The 20,028-nt window shown below is 54.2% G+C and overlaps 1 long non-coding RNA gene across 1 annotated transcript in view; it reads right to left on the bottom strand.

The window, feature by feature from the left end:
• Nucleotides 1-20,028, bottom strand: part of LOC125132370 (uncharacterized) — a 167,191-nt gene that overhangs the window by 53,402 nt on the left and 93,761 nt on the right. The window contains exon 2 of the long non-coding RNA XR_007136226.1: nt 18,237-18,348. This is a non-coding gene — a long non-coding RNA (uncharacterized LOC125132370). The remainder of the gene's footprint in view (nt 1-18,236; nt 18,349-20,028) is intronic.

The raw sequence follows: 20,028 nt of genomic DNA, 5'->3' as shown, positions 1-20,028 counted from the left end.
TGCCTACAGCAGGTGCCTCGGAAGCACAGGCCCTGCGAGGCCCGGGAGGAAAAAGAACAGGACGAGATCGGAGAGCCTCCTTCGCCTCAGGCTACGTGCCGCCACCTCCCCCCTCCCCCCCTCCCCACCCAGCTGTTCAGGATGGGCCTGTGCCCACCTTTGCCTCCTCGGCCTTGGTGTGCACACCGTTCAAGTGGGTACCATCGTGCCTGTCCTGTAGAGCTGCCGTGGGGAGTCAGTGTTGGAAGAGTCCTCCTGCACCTGACAAGGTGTCTAGCACAAGCTGGTCAGCCAACAAGAGCTCTTGCTATTATTTCCTGGTGGGGTCCTTGGACTCATTCCTCCACCCAATGGAGGGAGGCAGGGGAACAGCCCTCTGGCCGGGGGAAGAGTACGACTGCCATGAGCATCTCTGAGAACTTTTGGTGCATCGTCAGAGTAAAAGGCTAACAGACTTGTATTCTTTTTATTTTCTTGTCTTTTTAGGGCCACTTGAATCAGAGCTACAGCTGCCAGCCTACGCCACAGCCACAGCAACGGCAGATCCGAGCCACATCCGCAACCTCCACCACAGCTCACGGCAATGCTGGATCCTTAACCCACTGAGCGAGGCCAGGGATCGAACCTGTGTCTTCACGGATACTAGTCAGGTTTGTTACCACTGAGCCATGATGGGATCTCTGCAAAGAGACATTTGGTGGGTTTTGCTATTGCTTTTAAATTCGCTGCAGACAACATACCATCTTCCCCGCATGATGCCCGCCACACGCCACAGCCGAGACGTCTTCCGACTTCCCCAGGAAGGGAAGAGAGTGCTGGCAGCCGTCTCCTTGACGCCTCGTCCCCAGGGCCTTCATAACACTTCAGGGGAAAGAGAAAGCTGTTCCTTGGCACACCTTGTGGCTCCGGCCACAGTGGGCCTCCCTGAAATGCTGTCCCCGGAGAGGGAGACGCACGTGCAAAGCACATCCCTGGGAAAGGACCCGCTGGCCAGGAGGGCTGGAGTGGGGGCAGGAAGGGACAGAGCTGAGATGAGCTAGGGAAGAGGCAGGGGATGAGCTTCTAGAGCCATGCAGAGTTTTCTGTTATCTGGAGTTCCCGTCATGGCGCAGCGGAAGTGAATCCAACTAGGAACCATGAGGATGCAGGTTCGATCCCTGGCCTTGCTCAGTGGGTTAAGGATCCAGCGTTGCTGTGAGCTGTGGTGTAGGTCACGGATGTGGCTTGAATCCCGTGTTGCTGTGGCTGTGGTGAAGGCCGGCGGCTACAGCCCCGATTAGACCCCCAGCCTGGGAACCTCCATATGCCGCATGTGTGGCCCTAAAAGAAAAAAGAAAAAGAAAATTTAAAAAAAAAAAAAAGAATTTTCTGTTATCTTTCATTCAGCAAGATACCACAGATAGGATCAGGGCTGGTGCAAAGAGCGCCTGGAAGGGTCGAGGCAGGGGCTGCGGGACCCGTTAGGAAGCTTTTGCAGCCGCCGAGCCTGGACGAGGGGAGTGGACGTCAGAAGGGACAAGTGGGAGCATTCAAGCGCTCGTCCTTGGGCAGAGGAGTGGAGAGGACATGGGGACAGGTGGGGAGTGGCAGGAGACGGGGAAGAGACGATGACGTCTGGCTTGTGCCCAAGCACGTGGGGGGACAAGGGTGTGCCCAAGCACGTGGGGGGACAAGGGTGCCCCTTCCTGAGATGGGGGGTGTCAAAGAGCAGAGGCTGGGGGGGGGGGACAAGGTGTGCGTATGTGGAGTCACCCACGCGAAGGCGACTGTACTTACAGTCAAATGTTCCAAAGAGCCACCAGGGCGGGATGCGTGGGGACCGAAACCAGGGGAGGAGGACGAGGAGCCGATCGGACCCCTGACAGCCACGCCGAGGGGGCGGAGGACGCAGGAGGGTGCAGCGGGCAGGGGGAGCGGGAAAGCAGGAAGAACTCCAGAGGGGGTGCTGCCTCGAAGCCCAGGGAGGAGAAGAAGATTCGGCGTTTTCACTAAACTTCATAAAATGCTGTTCCAGGGTGAGAAAGCTGATGTGCGAACGCCTCCCGCCTTGAGGGACGTATAGGTCAGCGGTCTTCTTCTTAGGCGCGAGCGTGGCAGGGAACCAGCCTGCAGAGCCCGAAGAGCCACCCGGAGGGGAGGTGCACCCTCAGACCTCAGGCAGCTCCCCCAAAGCGTACCCTCCATCACACCCCATGGCACGGCTCCCCCCAGCCTTTATCGTCACGTGGGGTCATCCTGCTTGCCGATCTGTTTCCTTTTGCTTCCTGTCATCTTCTCTCCCTAGAAGGGTAAGGTCTGTAAGGACAAGGACCCAGTCTGTTGTCTGCCCTGCTGTACCCCCCAGACACTGAACGGGGACACCAGAAACACCTGCCGAATATTGAACAACAGAACTAGAAACAAAGAGTAGAGATCGTTCGGTTAATAAGAAGAGAGAAGGGAGCCGGAAAGGGAGTGGGCTGCGAGCAGAAGCTGCTCATGGGATGAGCCCGTGGTGAGGGGGAGAGAGACAGGGGTGGGAGCCCCTGAGACGGTGGGGTCCCAGGCTTAGGGGGAGGAGGGGAGGGGCGAAAGCAGGCAACTAACACGCCAGCCTCAAGCGGAGACTCAGAGGTAGGTTTCTGGTCTAAAGGCCATCTAGCCCACATGCCCTGGCCTCAGGACCTGTTCCCCCAGAGTAAGCCTTGAGACAGGGATTCCTGGGCCCATGACTCATTAAAGAAATGCTCCCAGGAGCTCCAGCTGGGACACAATGGGATTGGCGGTGTCTCTGGAGGGGGATGCAGGTTCAATCCCCAGCCTGGCAAAGTGGGTTAAGGATCCAGCATTGCCGCAGCTGCAGCTTAGGTCATGAATGCGGCTCGGACCTGATCCCTAGCTGGGGACCTCCAGAGGCCATGGAAAGGCCAAAAAAGAAAGAAAAAGAGAGAGAGAGAGAAGAAAGAAATGCTCCCGGGGGAGCCAGGAAAGGAGTTGGGGAACAGCATAGAGAAGCCAGGCCAGGCTCTGAGGTCCCAACCTCAGGCTGATCCCAGGACGCCTCTGGAGCACAAAGGGCCCCTCCTCCCCGGCCCGTCTCACACACACACACACACACACACACACCCCGCCGGGCGAGGCAGCGGAGCTCTCCCATTCCCACACCAGTTAACACCGGCTGGGAGAGGCCAGCCCTCCTGGCAAGAAGTCAGTCCTTTGAAGAGGCGACAGGGGCAAAGGCCACAGAAGCTGCCGGGTGGGCACACAGAACCGGGCAAAGCGATCCAGGGGTGTCTGGGCAGAGCAGCAACCATGTCCGGCCCTCACTCGGGAACAGAGCGTTGTGCGGGGTCCCCCCGGAAGACCCACCGAACGGCCGACTTCATCCAGGAGCTGGAAGGCGCAGGGACAGCATCCCCTCTGTCCCAGAAAATAACCCGAAGGGCGATATCGAGGCTGCTGCGGTACACGGAGGGGCTCTTCCAGGAAAACGGTAAGGGTGCGAGTTCAGGCCAGCTCCTGACAATGTGCGCCGTGCTTTACTGAGACGGTTCTCGGCGTGTGCGGGATACGTCAACGTCGAGACGGAGGAGACCGGGCAACCTGCACTGCGTTCCTGGGACAGGTTTATTATTGTCGCAGCACTGTGATGTTGTGGCGTCCTCAGAAGTAACATCAATCAAAATAAATCGACCAACTAATATTTACTCAATGACTGTAATAATTCTGCTCTGTGCCAGAAAAGGTGAAAGGGAGAAACGTCTGCTGAGCTAGAAGTGCATCATCAGGCTGGGGAGCAGACGACACTCCCGAAACAAAGAACAAGGCCAAGGAGTTCCCGTTGTGGCTCAGCAGTAACGAACCCAACTGGTATCCATGAGATCGGGGGTTCCATCCCTGGCCTCGCTCAGTAGGTTAAAGATCCAGCGTTGCCACGAGCTGTGGTGTAGGTCACAGACGAGGCTTGGATCCCGAGTTGCTGTGGCTGTGGCGCAGGCCGGCAGCTGCAGCTCCAGTTCAACCCCTAACCTGGGAACTTCCATATGCCACAGGTGCGGCCCTAAAAAGCAAAAAAAAAAAAAAAAAAAAAATTTAATAAAAAAATAAATAAACAAGAAGGACGAAAAGAAGCAACATAGTTTGACAGTTACGAGCTGAGCCCCAGAGTCAGAGCACCTGGGATAACTCTCATTTCTGGCCCCGGGCTCTCTGTGCCCAGGTTTCCAAGCTGAGAAAGGGCATCAAATAGTACTTCCTTCCCGGGATTCCAGTGAGGATGCGAGGGTAAAACAGGTCATTTGCAGGCCCTTAGAGCAAGGCCTGACTCAGTCCTGGGGCGTCCCCTGCTGCAGCTCTTCCCGGAGGTGAGGGATGGCAGACACCTCTCCTCACCTGGCTTGTCTCCCATCGGGTTCTACTCAAGAAGGAGCCAATGCGTCTGGCAGTCGGGTCACACCAGACAAGAAGTCAGGAGACACCCACCCTGTGTCCTCGGTCCCAGACCCAAGCTGAGCGAGGACCAAGCATGGAGAGGCGGATGGTGTGAGATCCTCTTCTGGGCTGGCCCGGAGCCCAGGCCGGAGGCGTTCTGTCCTGGGAGCCTCCCCGACTCTAAAGAGGGCTGGCTCAGCAAGGAGGCGCTGGGAAAGGCACCAGCATCTTGGCATCCCTACGGCTGGTTTCTCGCCCGGCAGCTGGGAGTCCGCCCTGACAGGTCTCGGATCCCCGCAGAATGGGGGGTTCAGGCCCCAGCGATGCCATCACACACACCTGTGCTCCATCCTGCCCCTCCACGCGCAGCTGTGCGACCTTGGGCGGGGCCTCTGACCTCTGGGGGCGCAAGGCCCCAGCCTGTGACAGCGTTCTTGGCCTTGGCTGCGCTTTAAAATCACTGCAGGAGTGTTTCAAGGTCCAAACGCCCAGGACTCGCCCCCAGACCAATAAAATCAGAATCCCCCAGTCCGGGAAGCACTGCTGTGCGGCACGTGGCCGCCTTCTACGCATCGGAGTGACCCCACAGAGGCGACCCGTGGAAACGGCGAAGCCCACGCTTTACGGAGCGTCCCGAGAAGGTGGCTCCTGCCTCACACGGCTCAGAGGTTCCCCCACAGATCCACAGAGACTCAGCTGGGAAGCTTTATTCTTTTCACAGGGACGTCTGCTTGGGTGTCTCCCTTCGGCGAATATCACGGGCCAAGCCCGCATTTTGATTTTCTCCCGTTCTTTGATAATCCTGGCCCTGAATCATCTTCTTCTCAGAGAGAGAGATGTCAGACCTAGAAAATGTCTCTGGGTCTAGGGCCGTGAAGCTGAACCCTTGTTTCTGAGGGTCCCCTATCCCCCACCCTAACTAAGAGAGTCGCCAGCAGTCGCCAGCCAAAGGGAGCCTCCTTTCAAGGCTTGCAGAGGTGACAGGGCCTGGGGATTGGCAATCACAGCCTTGGCTTCCTATGGTGGCTGCCCTGACTGTAATATCCTCGAGAGAGTTGCAGGCAGAACAGTTCTGGGCCTGTGGGCCCCCTGCCATATCATCCATCCGCACAGGGCATCACACCCTGTGACCCCTCAAGATGGTGCAAAGCTGGGATGTGTGGATTTCAGCGTGTGGCGGGGGCCTTTGCAGGGTCCATATCACACTCTGTCCCCCACTAACCAAACGAGCTTGGAAGAGTCACCTGACTTCTCCGCTTCCTCATCTGCAAAGTGCTTCTGACCCTGATGTGCCTGGACCCAGAACCCAGAGAGGGAATTGGGACCAAGCAAACAAGTGGGATCCCTTGCAACTTGTGGTTATGTTTTTCTGTAATAAATACTCAGGAGAAACGAATGGAGCTTCAACTCAAGGAATGAAAACGGGAGCGGCGAGCATCCAAGCTGGAAGGAAAGCTGGTGGGTAGCAAGGGAAAAAACCTGCTGACCACTCGCACAGAGGCAGAGCTTGTGGTCCAGCGGGAGCTCTGATGCCAGGGTGCCAGGCAACAGAGCTTGATGGGGACTGTTCCAGCCTCACTGTGAGCTGTGAAAGGGAGATCCGGGGGGTGCATCCCAGACCCTGAGATCCCTTTTTGCTGATCCTTTCAGCATCCCAGTATTTATTCTGGGCTAAGAATATCCACCCATCCACCCATCCATCCGTCTATAACAACTGACTGATCTTTCCCGGCCCCTTTCCGGAGGTACTCTTATTGTTCCACTTGGCAGCTGAGGACGCTGAGGCACACAGAGGTGAAGCAACTCGCCCACGGTCATGTGGTTGGTGCGGGAGAGTGTAACATGAACCCGACACCAGTGCCCTCAACCCCTGTGCCATGCTGTTTCTAGTCCAGTAAATGTGTCGGCAGGCGGTCCGAACAGAGTGTCCATGGGACCTGCGACAGAGGGGCCCAGGTGATGGTGCCCCAAACCCCATTATTTCTTGACGCTCACTCATAAGAAGGGAAATGAAAGGGGGGGCTAACTGGTGACAGGCTGACAGTCACAAAGGCAGATAAAATGAGCTTTCTATTTGCTGGAGAGATAAAGAAGAACCCTGACTAGGCATTGACCTCAGCGAAATGAAAATATGTGCAGGTGCACCAAAGACCTTCTACGACTATTCACAGCCCAGCTTTATTTAGCCGAAAATTGGACACAACCTGACTTTCTATCAAGCGAGGAGTGGATCAACAATTTGTGGTCCATCCACACAACAGACTCCTTCTTGGCCACACAAAGAATGAACAGCTGATGCTCACAAGGTGAATACATTTCAGGGAGTTCCCATCCGGGTGCAGCGGAAACGAATCCGACTAGGAACCATGAGGTTGCGGGTTCGACCCCTGGCCTTGCTCAGTGGGTTAGGGATCTGGGGTGGCCGTGAGCTGTGGTGAGGAACAAAGCACTGGGCTGAGGAACAAAGGCAGGTGCAAAAAGTACATATTTTATGATTCCATCTCCAAGGAGTTCTAGAAAAGGCAAATTCTGGTTTCAGAGACAGAGCGGTGGTTGCTAAGGGAAGGGGCGGTGGGAGGGGGAGAACTGACTGCAAAGGGGTCCAAGCGAACTCGGGGGGCGGGGGGATGGTGAAAATTTCCCTATGTGGTTATGATGTGGCTACAGGGGCGTTTAGACATTTATCAAAACTCACTGAATTGTACCACGAAAAGCGTGCATTTTATTACAAGTATGTGCCAGTCAACTTAAAAAAGGAGATGTGAAGTTATGCAGGCCCACTGAGTGCGAAGAGTGAGGGTGTGTGTGCTCTGTTTCCTTTGCGTCTTTTGTCTTTTTTCCTTTTCTCTCTCTTTCCTTCTGTCCTTCTGCCCCTCCCTCCCTCCCCCTTCTCTCCCCCCTCCCCCTTCTCTCCCCCCTCCCCCTTCTCTCCCTCCCTCCCCCTTCTCTCTCCCCCCTCCCCCTTCTCTCTCTCCCCCTCCCCCTCTCTCCTCCCTCCCCCTTCTCTCCCTCCCTCCCCTTCTCTCCGCCCCTCCCCCTCCTCTCCATCCCTCCCCTCCTCTCCTCCCTCCCTCTCTCCCCCTCCCTTCTCTCTCTCCCTCCCCCTTCTCTCTCTCTCCCCTCCCCCTCCCCCTTCTCTCCCTCCCTCCCCCCTTCTCTCCCTCCCCCTCCCCCTTCTCTCCCTTCTCCTCCCTCCCCCCTTCTCTCCCTCCCTCCCCCCTTCTCTCCCTCCCTCCCCACTTCTCTCCCTCCCTCCCCCTTCTCCCCTCCATCCCTCCCTCCCTCTCCTTTCCTTCCTTCCCTCCATCCTCCCCACTCTCCTTTCCTTCCTTCCTCTTCTCCCTTCCTCCCTCCCTCCTTCCCTCCCTCCTTTCCCCCTCCCCTTTCCCAACCACTCCCCGCCACCGCACCTCCCCCAGGGGCAGGCCGCTGAGCTCCACGCATTTCCAGCACTGCCATTACAAATTAGTGGCAGTGATCAGACACCCAGGCAGATTGATTCGCAGCTGACTTCAGAGGGGCAGATGTTCTGCAAAACCAGCCAGTGACCCACAGAGAAGGCCGGTGAGCCCACAAGGCTCTCCTTGGGCTCCTCTGTGGCTTCTGCCTCCCTGGTAGAAAGTAGGCATAAATTAGATTTAAAAAAAAAAAAAGAGGAAGCACCTTTCCAAGATTTACTTGGCCTTGAGAGAGAACAAGATCATTTTTCTCTGTCCAGGAAAAAAAAAAAAAAAATTCATTCACCTTTGAATTGGTCACTCCAGAACATTTGGGAGTGGGTTTGGGGGTGAGGGGCTGCAGCAGGGGTGAGGGAATGGCAGAGACAACGGGGGAGCAAATGAGGTGCCAGCACAATGAGCTCTTACCATCCAAAGCCCTGGAAAGGATGCAGGGAGAGAAGGAACCCGCCACCCACCCCATTCTCACCTGGATCCTTAAGTAAGACGGCGCCGCTTCAGGGCTGGAGGCGGCGTGAACAGCGACCCTGACAGGGCAGGGAGGCAGCAGCAATGGGGACACAACACCAGACTGGCATGGGTCCCTCCCCGGGGCCCGCAGGAGGCTCGGGACAGCCGGGAAGCCCATCTGCTGTGCCTCATCGCTAGCAGGCTGGCAGGAAGGGAAGGGGATGGTGAGCACCCAGCGGCCCTCGCTCAGGAGTTACAGCAGGGAGGGAGCAGCAGGCAGGGCCGGCGGCCAAGGAGGAGAGCACGGCGGCGGCGCCCTCCGTCGGGACTCTCGGACAAACCCCTCACAGCCACAGACAGCAGAAAACCCCTCGGCCAACAGGCCTGGGAGCTGAGGTCAGCCAAGCACGAGCCAGCCACATGGGCACTGGGAGGGGCAAGGGTGCCAGCTGCCATCCACATCCTTTGCTGGGAACGGAGAGAGCCAGGCTCAGAGAACTCGAGGATGGCACTTCGTCCGCCCCAAGAGAGTTGGTCTCCCGGTGCTGAGGCCTGCCATTCAATACAAACTAGGAATAGAGAGACAAGGGTAGCCGAATTCCCACTGTGGTTCAGCAGTAATGAAGCCAACGCGTATCCATGAGGACACAGGTTCGATCCCTGCCCCTGCGCAGTGGGTTAAGAATCCGGCGTCACGGTGGCTGTGGTGTGGGCCGGTAGCTGAAGCTCTGATTTGACTCCTAGCCCGGGAACTTCCATATGCCACGGGTGCAGCTCAAAAAAAATAAAGAAAAAAAAATTAAGGAGAGATAAGGGTAGCATGACATGACGGTAGACTCTAGCCCAAGCCAGGAAAAATAAATAAATAAATAAGCATCCCTAAAAGAAGAGACGAGTAAACCTGGGCATCGAGTAAATGGAAGAGGAGAGAGCCACTAAGCCCGATTCACTCCGTTCCAGGTTTGGAAAAGAGCTGCATTCAGGAGAAATGTCCCATCAAAACAGGACTGCCAATGAGCGGAACTAAAAATCACCCCCACATCCGTCAGCTCCCCCAAGTTGTCAAGCAGGAAGAATTAACTCCCTGGTAGCTCACGTCCTTCCGCCTGCAAAGGCCAAGCTATCTGTTATCTGCTCAATGTCACTCACGTCTATTCTGCTCAGACTCTTACTGGCAGGTCACACTCCGTCCACTAGCAGCACCTCACCTTCTATCTTAGGCTGGCAGGAATCTCCGCTCCATTCTCAGAGCACACGGCAGCACCACGCCATCCACTGAATGAGTCACGGACTCAACAAACCACTGCATAAGGACACGCAAACACCTGCACCTTGTCCACAGACTCGGCCTCTTCTGCCGTTGTTAACAAGTGTTGAAGGTCGACGGTGGTATTAGAAACAACAACAACAACAACAGAACCCGCAGACTTTCTTTCTGTATGTATGTATGGCTTTTTAGGGCCGCACCCACAGCATATGGAGGTTCTCAGGCTCGGGGCTCAAATCGGAGCTACAGCTGCCAGCCCACACCACAGCCCCAGCAACACAGGATCTGAGCCTCCTCTGCAACCTACACCACAGCTCGCGGCAGTGCCAGATCCCCTACCCAATGAGCAAGGCCAGGGATCGAACCCGCATCCTCATGGATCCTCGTCGGATTCGTTTCCGCTGCCCCACAGTGGGAACTCCCCTGCAGACTTTTATTGCCAGTGCTATGGAGGGCTAGGTATGTAGGCAACTCTACTGAAAACAGCTAGAAAACTGGATACTGTGGGGAAAAAGAAACAAACAAACATAGTATAAAATGACTTCCAAGCTGAGAAACTGGTAGGAACATTTTTTATTGAGGTGAAATGCATGTAACAGAAAGGAAATGAGTTTTGAATCCCTCTAGAGGCCTTGAAGATGCCCCCGGCTGTGACCAGTCATTCTACTTCACGTAGGTTTCCTAAGTCACCTTACATACCTGCCCTCAGGGGACCCGAGCAAGAAAGGTCATCACGGCAAAAAACTGGAAATAACTTAAATGTTCGCTGGTAACGGAGCAGATGTATAAACCACAACATAGTCCCTCGTGCACGTACGTTTTCGCGAAAGGAAAACACTTCTGCTACACTCAGCAACATGAACACATCCAGGAGTAAAACATGCAGCAACCTCGGAGTTCCCAGTGTGGCTCCGTGGTTAATGATCCGACGAGGAACCATGAGGCTGTGGGTTCCATAAGGATCCCGCATTGCCAGGAGCTGGGGTGGAGGTCGCAGATGAGGCTCGGATCCCGCGTTGCTGTGGCTCTGGCGTAGGCCGGTGGCTACGGCTCCGATTCAACCCCTGGCCTGGGAACCTCCATGTGCTGTGAGTGTGGCCCTAGAGAAGACAAAAAGACAAAAAAACCATTTAGCAACCAGCTGGCACAGGATTACATGGTCAGCAGGGACTCTGGCCATAGGGCTAGAGCTGGGCCCCTGCTGGGCCAGGCGTCACCCCTTTAGACAGGTGAAGGGACGTGCAGAGGTCTCCCGGGAGCGCGGGGGGTGGCGGGGAGCCGGGTGAGCAGCAGCTTATCAGCAACCGACATGGAAACGGTTCACTCTGTCCACCAGCACAGGGCCCGGTCCACACGAGTTAGCCGGGAGCCACAAGAAGAGAAACAGGATGATTCCCTTTACATGACGTCCACGAGCACGTACGACTAAAGAGGTGGTTCAGGGACGCGCACGTGAAAGGCAAGACGGTGACGACTTGGGAGACTTACAGGAATGTTCCGGAAACGGTGTCCCTGAAGCGGGAGGGATGGGATGGGGGCGAAAGCAGTACCGCCGCTCACAGTTCAGGTAACACTTTTTTTCTTAAACTGACTCGTGAGGACATGAGCGTTGGTCATGATATTACACAAAGGATAATTCTTTTTTTTTTTTTTTTTTGTCTTTTTAGCACCACACCTGAGGCATACGGAGCTTCCCAGACTAGGGGTCAAATCTGAGCTGCAACTACCGGCCACAGCCACAGCCACAGCCACGCCAGATCCGAGCCACGTCTGCGACCTAGACCACAGCTCATGGTAACGCCAGATTCTTAACCCGCTGAGCGAGGCCAGGGATCGAACCTGAAACCTCATGGATGCTAGTCGGGTTGGTTAACTGCTGAGCCACAACGGGAACCCCAAGAATAATTATTCTTCATACCTTTGTATACACAGTATGTGTTCTTTTGTATCTAGTGATTATTTCATTAAAATTATTTAAAAGGCATTCACAAAGGACAGTTTAATAAGAAACTCTCGTCTCAAATTGCGATGGCTCCTGCCATATCTCTTCTAGGTGCCGGGCAAAAATGATCTCCCCTCCACTGTACCCCTGAGAGAACTCAAAGCCGCTTCAAATCCATGAGCTTCTCCCCAAATCATTCTTGCAGGTATCCCTCCAATGAGGGGCAGCAAAGCCCAACCTCCAGAGCACATTCCGCTCTGGCTCTTTTCATTTCATATAATCCCAAGCATAGTGGGTTTGGGTTTGGGGTTTTTTTTTAAGTCTCCTGGAATCTTCTCAAATTTGGAATCTTTAAAATGAGGGCATGCAGCAAATGACCACACTCTCCCGCCTAGATTTCAAATGGTGCTTTGCTCTCACTTCGTGTCTTTCACCATAGGCTTCGGCTGTGTGATGCCCCAGGGCTCTTCGAGGAGCTACCCAGACAGTCAGGGGAAATTGTAAGAGTGTATTCAATGCACAGCTGGCCCAGGGAGTCGGGAGAGGGGGTGGGATTTGGGACCATGCACGCACGTGTGGCTTTTTTAGCGACGCCTGCTGTTGCTTGGCATCTGTAGATTCACCGCATTCCCTTTTTTCAGTTATTTGCTTACCCCCCAAGAGCCACGCCACGCAGCAACTCTCCTTTTCCTGAAGTACATCTGTGAACCCTGCACAGCAAAGCTACCGCACAAGAGCAAGTCACCGAGCCAGAGAGGGAGCCTGCTCAAAGCTCCCCTTTCAAGACACCGTCAGGGTAACTGCAACTCTCCCAAAGTGAAGCTGTTTCCTAGGCGTTCCTGTCGTGGCCCAGTGGTTAGCAGACCTGACTAGGAACCATGAGGTTGCAGGTTCGATCCCTGGCCTCGCTCAGCGGGTTAAGGGTCCGGCGTTGATGTGACCTGTGGTGTAGGTTGCAGACGAGGCTCGGATCCCGAACTGCTGAGGCTGTGGTGTGGTGTGGCTGTGGCTGTGGTGTAGGCCCGCAGCTGTAGACCCCTAGCCTGGGAACTCCCATATGCTGTGGGTGCATCCCTAAAAAGACAAAAGAGAAAAACAAAGAAAGAAACTGTTTTCTAGAGAGCAAGTTGAAAAGGCAAATCATGATTCCCATGATTCCAGGGAACCGCTCCTCTCTGGACAGAAACCTGATTCAGAAGGAAGTCTGGAGCCTATGCAAATTTTTCTGCATTTGTAAATTTAGGAATTTGAAAAGGGTTTGAGATGCATCCAGAAACACCAGCAGGAATCTACTGTATTGACTCTTGATTGAGTAGGTTTTCACACTTCTTATAAAATTACATCAGTTAATTACTTTTTTTTTTTTTCTTTTTTGGCTGCCCCGTGGCATATGGAGTTAGTTCTGGGCCAGAGGTCAGATCCCAGCTGCCACTGCGGCCTGCACCAAGAGATGCCACTGATCCCATCATGCCACTGCAGGAACTCCGAGTAGGGTCATTTTTATCAGGGCTCCGATCTTAAGACGGCATCAGCATCTAACGCCCAGCCTACAAGTCCTACATAGACAAACTTCGAACTTTGGTGACAGAGGCTCAGTAGAGCATGTCCTGTGTTTATAATGCTGTGTGCGTTTTTCCCCACCTGTTTTATTTGTTATCAGCTTTTCTTTGGATCCCTGTCTTCTTTTTTTTTTTTTTTTGGTCTTTTTGCCTTTTCTAGGGCTGCTCCCGTGGCATATGGAGGTTCCCAGGCTAGGGGTCGAATCGGAGCCACAGCCACTGGCCTACACCAGAGACACAGCAACGCGGGATCCACGTCTGTGACCTACACTACAGCTCACGGCAATGCCGGATCCTCAACCCGCTGAACAAGGCCAGGGATCGAACCCAAAACCTCATGCTTCCTAGTTGGATTCTTTAACCACCGCGCCACGACGGGAACTCCCTTTTTTTTTTTTTAAGTTGGCCCTGAACCCCAATTCAAGGACCCATGGACACCCAAGAATCTTCGGACTGACTTCCATCCACCTCTCCCTGGCTAGATGTAAAGGCCCACCCTTCGCCCCTTTTTCAGAGGCAGGCCAGCCACACCCGCTACGATGTACCCTGCCGTAAGCAGGCGAGCAGTCATAGCGCTCACGCCTGCTTTTCATCCACAGGCTGGGTCCATGGCCCAATCGCACATTGCCAAACATGACGCTCCCCAAGGGACAGCCCCCTGGAGAGTGCTTCTGTCACCACCCACCAGCACCCCCTACCTCTTCTGCCTTCCAAGCGCTCTGGATTTCACAGGACAGCCCTTCTCCATCTTACCACGCCAGTGTCCCCTAGCCTATACACGCAGACACTTCGGACAGCTCTGAGCATTTCTGATCGTATTCAATGACCGGTTATTGGCAAGTTCTTTGAATAAGTTCAAAACTTTCTTCAAACAATTGACCAAAATGGTGAACCTATGGGCATCTAGAAACCGAGCAACACTCTTCGGCTACTTTAGGGTCACATTTCCGACATATGCATTCATTTTAAAAATACAGTCCTCTTTAAAAAGTGTCAGCACTCATTGGTTGACCTCTCCTTTTGTTTTTCCTTTTGCTTTGGTTTTGGAATAAATTGTGACCAAGCCAATCGGCAGAGGGTCAGGCAAAGCTTCGCGCTGCCCTTGCAACTCACACATCCTTCCAATTCTGAGCACCTTGTCTGCACTGAGTCATCCCCGCGGTATAACACGAGCCTGCTCCCATGACACCTTGAACCTTTTTTACCAGCACATCCGTGGCGGGGAGTCCACAAGCCACACTGACGGAAGAAATGCAAACCACTAGGGTCGACCTCTCCAGCTTCATCTTTTCCATCCTCTGATCTCTTTTCATTAATTCCAGCATTAAAGTTGCCGAGTTGGAAGATGCTACCTTCATCTCTGGTCACAACAAGACAGGCTACGGCTCCCACGCCTCCTTCTTAGTATGTGCCATAGCATCAAATGCTAGAACATAAGTACGACTAATTCTAGCATCATAGTTCCCCGCTAAATTCCAGCAAAAGATTAAAGTTCTCAATTAATTTCAACAGGAGGGGTTCACAATTAAAATATGCTTTTGGTCAGTAAGCCCTTTTCTGTCAGGTATTTTCTTACTCCGCAGAAATGCAGTTTTTCCTTTAAGCATCATGCTGAAAGATTTCAAATTCTCATGGGTTTGTCAAGTGGACACACAAAATGTTGCAATGCCTCGATGCATAAGTGTCATTGTGGACATCAGTTATTGCACTAAAAAACAGAGTTCTGGCCCATCAAATCACATAATTTTTACTGAACTGCTCACATTGAATACTTAATTAAGTAGCTTCAAAATTCTATGCTTTGAGTTTCTGTGCCTTTTAAACTATATTTTAACCTTTTTTAGTATTTCTATTGCCTACAGCACTAGTACTTCTTAGTGCTAGTACTTCGCAAAAGAGCTTAAGAACCTTTGCACACTACTTTATCAATCTCTTGGATCTGCTGGGTGTATTTGGCACACTAATCACCAAGCCTCTCGGAGCTTTGTTTTCTTTTACAGCCCCAGGCTAGGAGTCAAATCCGAGCTGCAGTTGCTGGCCGCAGCCACAGCAACACCACATCTGAGCTGCATCTGTGACCCACACTGCAGCTTGCGGCAATGCTAGATCCTTAACCCAACGAAGTGAGGCCAGGGATCGAACCCGAATCCTCAAGGACATTATGTCAGGTTCGTAACCTGCTGAGCCACAAAACTCCCAGACTTAGAGCTTTGTGTAAATGGAGCGTCCTGGAAGAAGATCAGTAATTTCTACCGTGAAAGCTTCCACTGATCGCAGTACCTGAGTTGAGCTCGTGGACTTGCGGCCTCTCTCTTGTTTCAACACTTAGGTCCCAACTGGACCAGTGACCTTGCATAAGCGTGCATCCCAGCTGGCCACGGTTCCATCCTAAGACCCATCAGCTACGGAGCACCTGCAACTTTCTAGCCCAAATCATTTTCTTTTCAAGATATCTCAGTGGGCTTGGTAAGGCTATGACGGCAACACCCACTTTACAGACGGAGGACAAATGACCTTGGGCAAGGGCTTTGGCCAGGTGTGGCCTGAATCACCAGTGCTGCCTGTTTATGGAGCCAGTGTTTCCTGCCCTGCTTGCACGCAGTGTATCCGCAGATCTGTAAATATGCTTTGATTCCACCAGAAGCAGAGTGAAGATGAGCATGCCTGGGCCTCCTCGACGGGCAGCTTAGAGAGCGTCAAAGAAGCCGAAAGGCACCAGGGAACTCACGGAGCAGGAAGTGAGAGACAAGCCAAAAGCTATCCGGTTGTCGCACAGCTTTCTTAACGTTATCTTCCATCAAGTCAGAGCTGCCAGGACTTCAGACTAAATGCATCTTCTTCCTGCCTGTACCTTTCACACCCCACGTGCCTCAGTGACTCACCTGGCAGGAACCCAAAGGCAGCACACACTTCTCCACTCCAAGGAGGGTGACTGCCCCTGGGACACAGTGACAGTCCAGTGACAATGCCCTTGGAGCACATCACCATCCACCGCCGGGGCCGCACCTCTGACACTGGCCCTCAGAGCAGACGCAACGGGATGCTGAGGACAGTACAGCTGTCTTAGCCTGGAGGAGCCAGACTTCCCACCGAACCAACCAGCCTGCCCAGGAGCCCGAGGCTGAGGCACCAAGGCGGGTGATAAAAGGGCCCCACGCAACAATTCTGGGTCCTGTGGGCGCCCTAGCTAAACAGACAGAGTGGGGAGGAAGGACAGAGAGAGCTGAGCACCACACACACACCTTCCCCCCTCTGCCTGCAGATATCTCAGTGGGACAGCTGTTCTCCCACTTTGCAAAAAAAAAAAAAACCACAATATTTAATGCAAGAATACACAGGGCCTCCAGCGTCTGCAAGTCATCAGAGCTCTTAAGAGCATATGTCAAGCAGCTCAGCCAGCATCTGGGCTCTGCTCTTCAGTCCCACAATATAAGTATAGCCCAATCCCAGGGCAAACCCGAAACCCTAAGCATGGCAGAAACTCTTCCCCACAGCAGGGAGCATAAAGAAGAGCTGGGACCTAAAACCAGTGAGCCTGGCGGCCACCCTGCACTCCAGATTCGTGGTCTGCATCGAATCAGGACCTCAGAAGTCTTGCAGGGGTGATTCCAACCTTCTCCAGGGTTCAAGAGAGATGAAATGATCAAAGGGCATTTCAGACCAGCAATGACTGGCTGAAGGCCAGGTAGGAGGGTCTTCAGATCAGCACCCCCCCCCCAAAGCCAACTCCCTGCGCAGACCCTAAGGGACACGTGACCTTTGCCCCCCCACCCCAGTTCTTCACAGACATTGCTCAAATCACTTCCCCTCTTGCTCACACACTCCCTGACCTCCCCCATACGCACAGTTATATAAAAACATCTTAAACCTGGGACCCAACTCCGTTTGGGGGGAGGACTGGGAGATGGTGGGAGCTGCGGCCGAACATTCTGATCATCAGTTGAAGTTACATAATCACACCATCGAGGGCTGGAGAAGGCTCCACGGAGATCAATTCAGGGCACGCCTCAGACTCCCCCTCCTCCCCTCCCCTCCCCTCCCCTCCCCTCCCCCAATATCCAGAAGCCAGCCAGTTTGAACACAACCAAAACACAAGACAGGCCTGGGGGGTGGGGGACGGCTGGTTGCCGCGGTTACAACGCCAAGGGCTGCGGGAAACTTGAGGTTCGAGGCAGAAAGAGGGCCTAGCGCCGCTCACCCAGGGATCAGACCCCTGCAGAACCCCCAGCCTGCAATCCCTGCTCCCAAAGTTCAAGGGCCGGCCGAGCCATAGAGCCACAGAAGTCGTCCCGACCTCCGACCTGCAACGTTATAACCAAAGCAGCCGGGGTCACACAAACCCACGGCTCCAAATGCCTCTCCCCCACTTCCGTCCAAGTCTCCACGAGTTCAGGCTGTCGGGCACCCTCAGGAGGCCTCGGGCAGCTCGCACAATCTCAGCGGGGGCCAGCCGGCACCAGCCGGGTCTCTCATTTTAAAGGGTGGTGACGTGGGGCACGACCGGCAAAGGGCACCCACGTTGCTCGCAGCGAGGCAAGGCTCCCCAAGGGAGTGAGAGTGTTTCTTTGGTGGGAGGTTGTGATTTGCGGGACGAGAATTTCGGGGAGAAGGGGGAAAGAGCTGCCCTCTGCCTGGGCACCCGGCATCCTCCGATCCCATTTTCAGCACCAGAGGCGGCTCGGGGGGACCTGAACAACCCTGGAGCCTCAGGCAGGCCAGCAGAAGAACCTGCAGGTGCTGCGGGGAGCCAGGCGCCGGCCAGACCGCGGCGGCTCCGCAGAGAGGGGGCAGCTCGGGGCGCCGGGGCCGCGGGGCCGCCGGGAGCGGAGGAGCGCGCGGCGCGCACAGGGTTACAGCCGCCGCCGCCGCCGCCGCCGCCGCGCCGCCGCGGTGATTGACGCGCGGGGGTCACTTGAGGCTCCCGCCGCTCCCCGGCACCGGACCGAGCAGCCCGCTCAGCCCACCAAGGGCCGCCCACCCGGCCGGCCCAGCGCCTCCGCCGCCGGACCCCTCGCCCAAGAAAGGCCACGACAACATGGAATCGCCGCTCTCGCTCTTTGGCTTGCCCGTGGCGGCCGCCGGCAGAAACACAATAAATAAAATAAAGCGCGAGGCATCCATCCAGCGAATAAAAATCCAGAGTGCCCTACCTTCGGCCTTGGGACGGCAGACTGGTCCTGTGTTCTCTGACCCACGGATCCAGCCCCTTCTTCATGAATTATTCCGATCGGTCAGGATTTTGTGCATTTCTTTCCTGTACACCTGTTTCAAGTGAGGGGTAAAGACCTTATTGAAGGAATTGTCCGTAAAAAATAACCTGTGCACACATATGTCCATCCAGGCATGCATGTGTGTTTGTATACACACATATGCACACGAAATGTACATGTACATTGAAGCACCAAACTAGGCAGCTGGATAATGGGAGAGTCGGCCGGTTGTGAGCATGCTCGCGCCGGGAAACAGATCCACCCTCTGTTATTCCTCTGAATAAATATAAATCACGATCAGAACCCCAAACAGTAGCATCCCTCTTGGATTCCTGCTGCTGAAAAACACGGAATAAATTCAGCCTGCAGACACGGAATCTAATCAGCAGCTGTTTTCTGAATCCAGAGCCAACCCCTGCCTGGCTTGGCTCCTCCACTCTGAGTTCAGACCTTTTCTGAAAGGGGTTTTAACCTTTTAAAGATACAGTACACCAATTACCACTTCTGAATAGCCATCCCTCCCTCCGAGCCCAGGAAGCCAGTCCCAAGCCTAAAGCCACAGGGCAGGCTTGCACACAGAGATAATGATTGCATTCACTGGTGCCTTTTTACACGAGAGAGAGAGAGAGAGAGAGAGAGAGAGAGAGAGAGAGAGAGAGAGAGTATGTGAGCAAATGCAGGGCAAAAGACGGGGCACGTTTATTGCAGTGAGGCGTTCTTCAGTGACTAATCAGCATGTTATGTAAACACTACCAGCTTCATTTCTGAACTCACGTGTTCATGGGGTCCGATGATGCAAGGGATGCTTGTCTGCATGGCTGCCACCCCCACGAGCCCCCAACTGCTGGTAAAGGACCAGGAAGCCTGCCAGGGCAGCCGAAGGAAGTGGGGACCTCGGCCGCCTCCGAGTAAATCGCAGGGCACCGCCACACCCTCACACTGAAGAACCCTTTGGCACCGCTTCCAAACTGTAATGTAGCTGAGGACCAGATCTTGTTCCAACACACAATTTTTTTTTTTTCCAACCAGAATCTGGACTCAAAACTACCACCTGAGCCTTAACATTCTCGAAGATCCAGGCCCTTCGCCAAGATGTTGTTACTGAAATGGTTTTGTTTGGTTGTGGAGTTTTTGTTTGTATATTTTCTTTTTCAGGCTTAGGCTAAGCATGGAGGCAGAAAAATGAGAGGTGTGGGCTGAAGATCACCCACCCCCCGCAGCCCATTTTCTTTCAAAATTATTCACCGGGTACTTCGGCTACCCACCTGGTGTTTATGATTCCAGTTTGGTTTTGGCTTTTGAAAGAGGGAGCACTGAGAGGAAACCAAAACTCCTCACCCTACTTATGTCTGCAAGGAAGGCAAATGCCTCTGACAGTTGCTTTTTCACCCAGCAGCCCCAGAGCCTCAGAATGGCGCTGGCTGCTGGGCCCCTGACTCCAGCCCAGCAGAGGCAGCAGCAGCACAGGACCTGAACAGCAACCCTGGTGTGCCTACAGCCACACCCTGGCAGGTCCCTCCAGCCCTGGCCTCAGAGCCCACCTTTCCGGGGCAAAGCACTGAAACCAATGCACTGTCACCCTCCCAGCTGCCGGCAGCCACTGCCTGAACTGACCCCCTGCCCAGACACACACACACACACACCCTTCTCTCCAGCTTCCAGGGCTCTTTAGCAGAAAATTATCATATTTCATGTGTCATCGCCCAAGCTAGCTGGGCCTGTCTCTGATTGG

The sequence above is a fragment of the Phacochoerus africanus genome, chromosome 8 (assembly GCF_016906955.1).
Source record: "Phacochoerus africanus isolate WHEZ1 chromosome 8, ROS_Pafr_v1, whole genome shotgun sequence".
Classification (NCBI taxonomy): Eukaryota; Metazoa; Chordata; class Mammalia; order Artiodactyla; family Suidae; genus Phacochoerus; species Phacochoerus africanus.
This window is presented reverse-complemented; position numbering and strand designations above follow the sequence as displayed.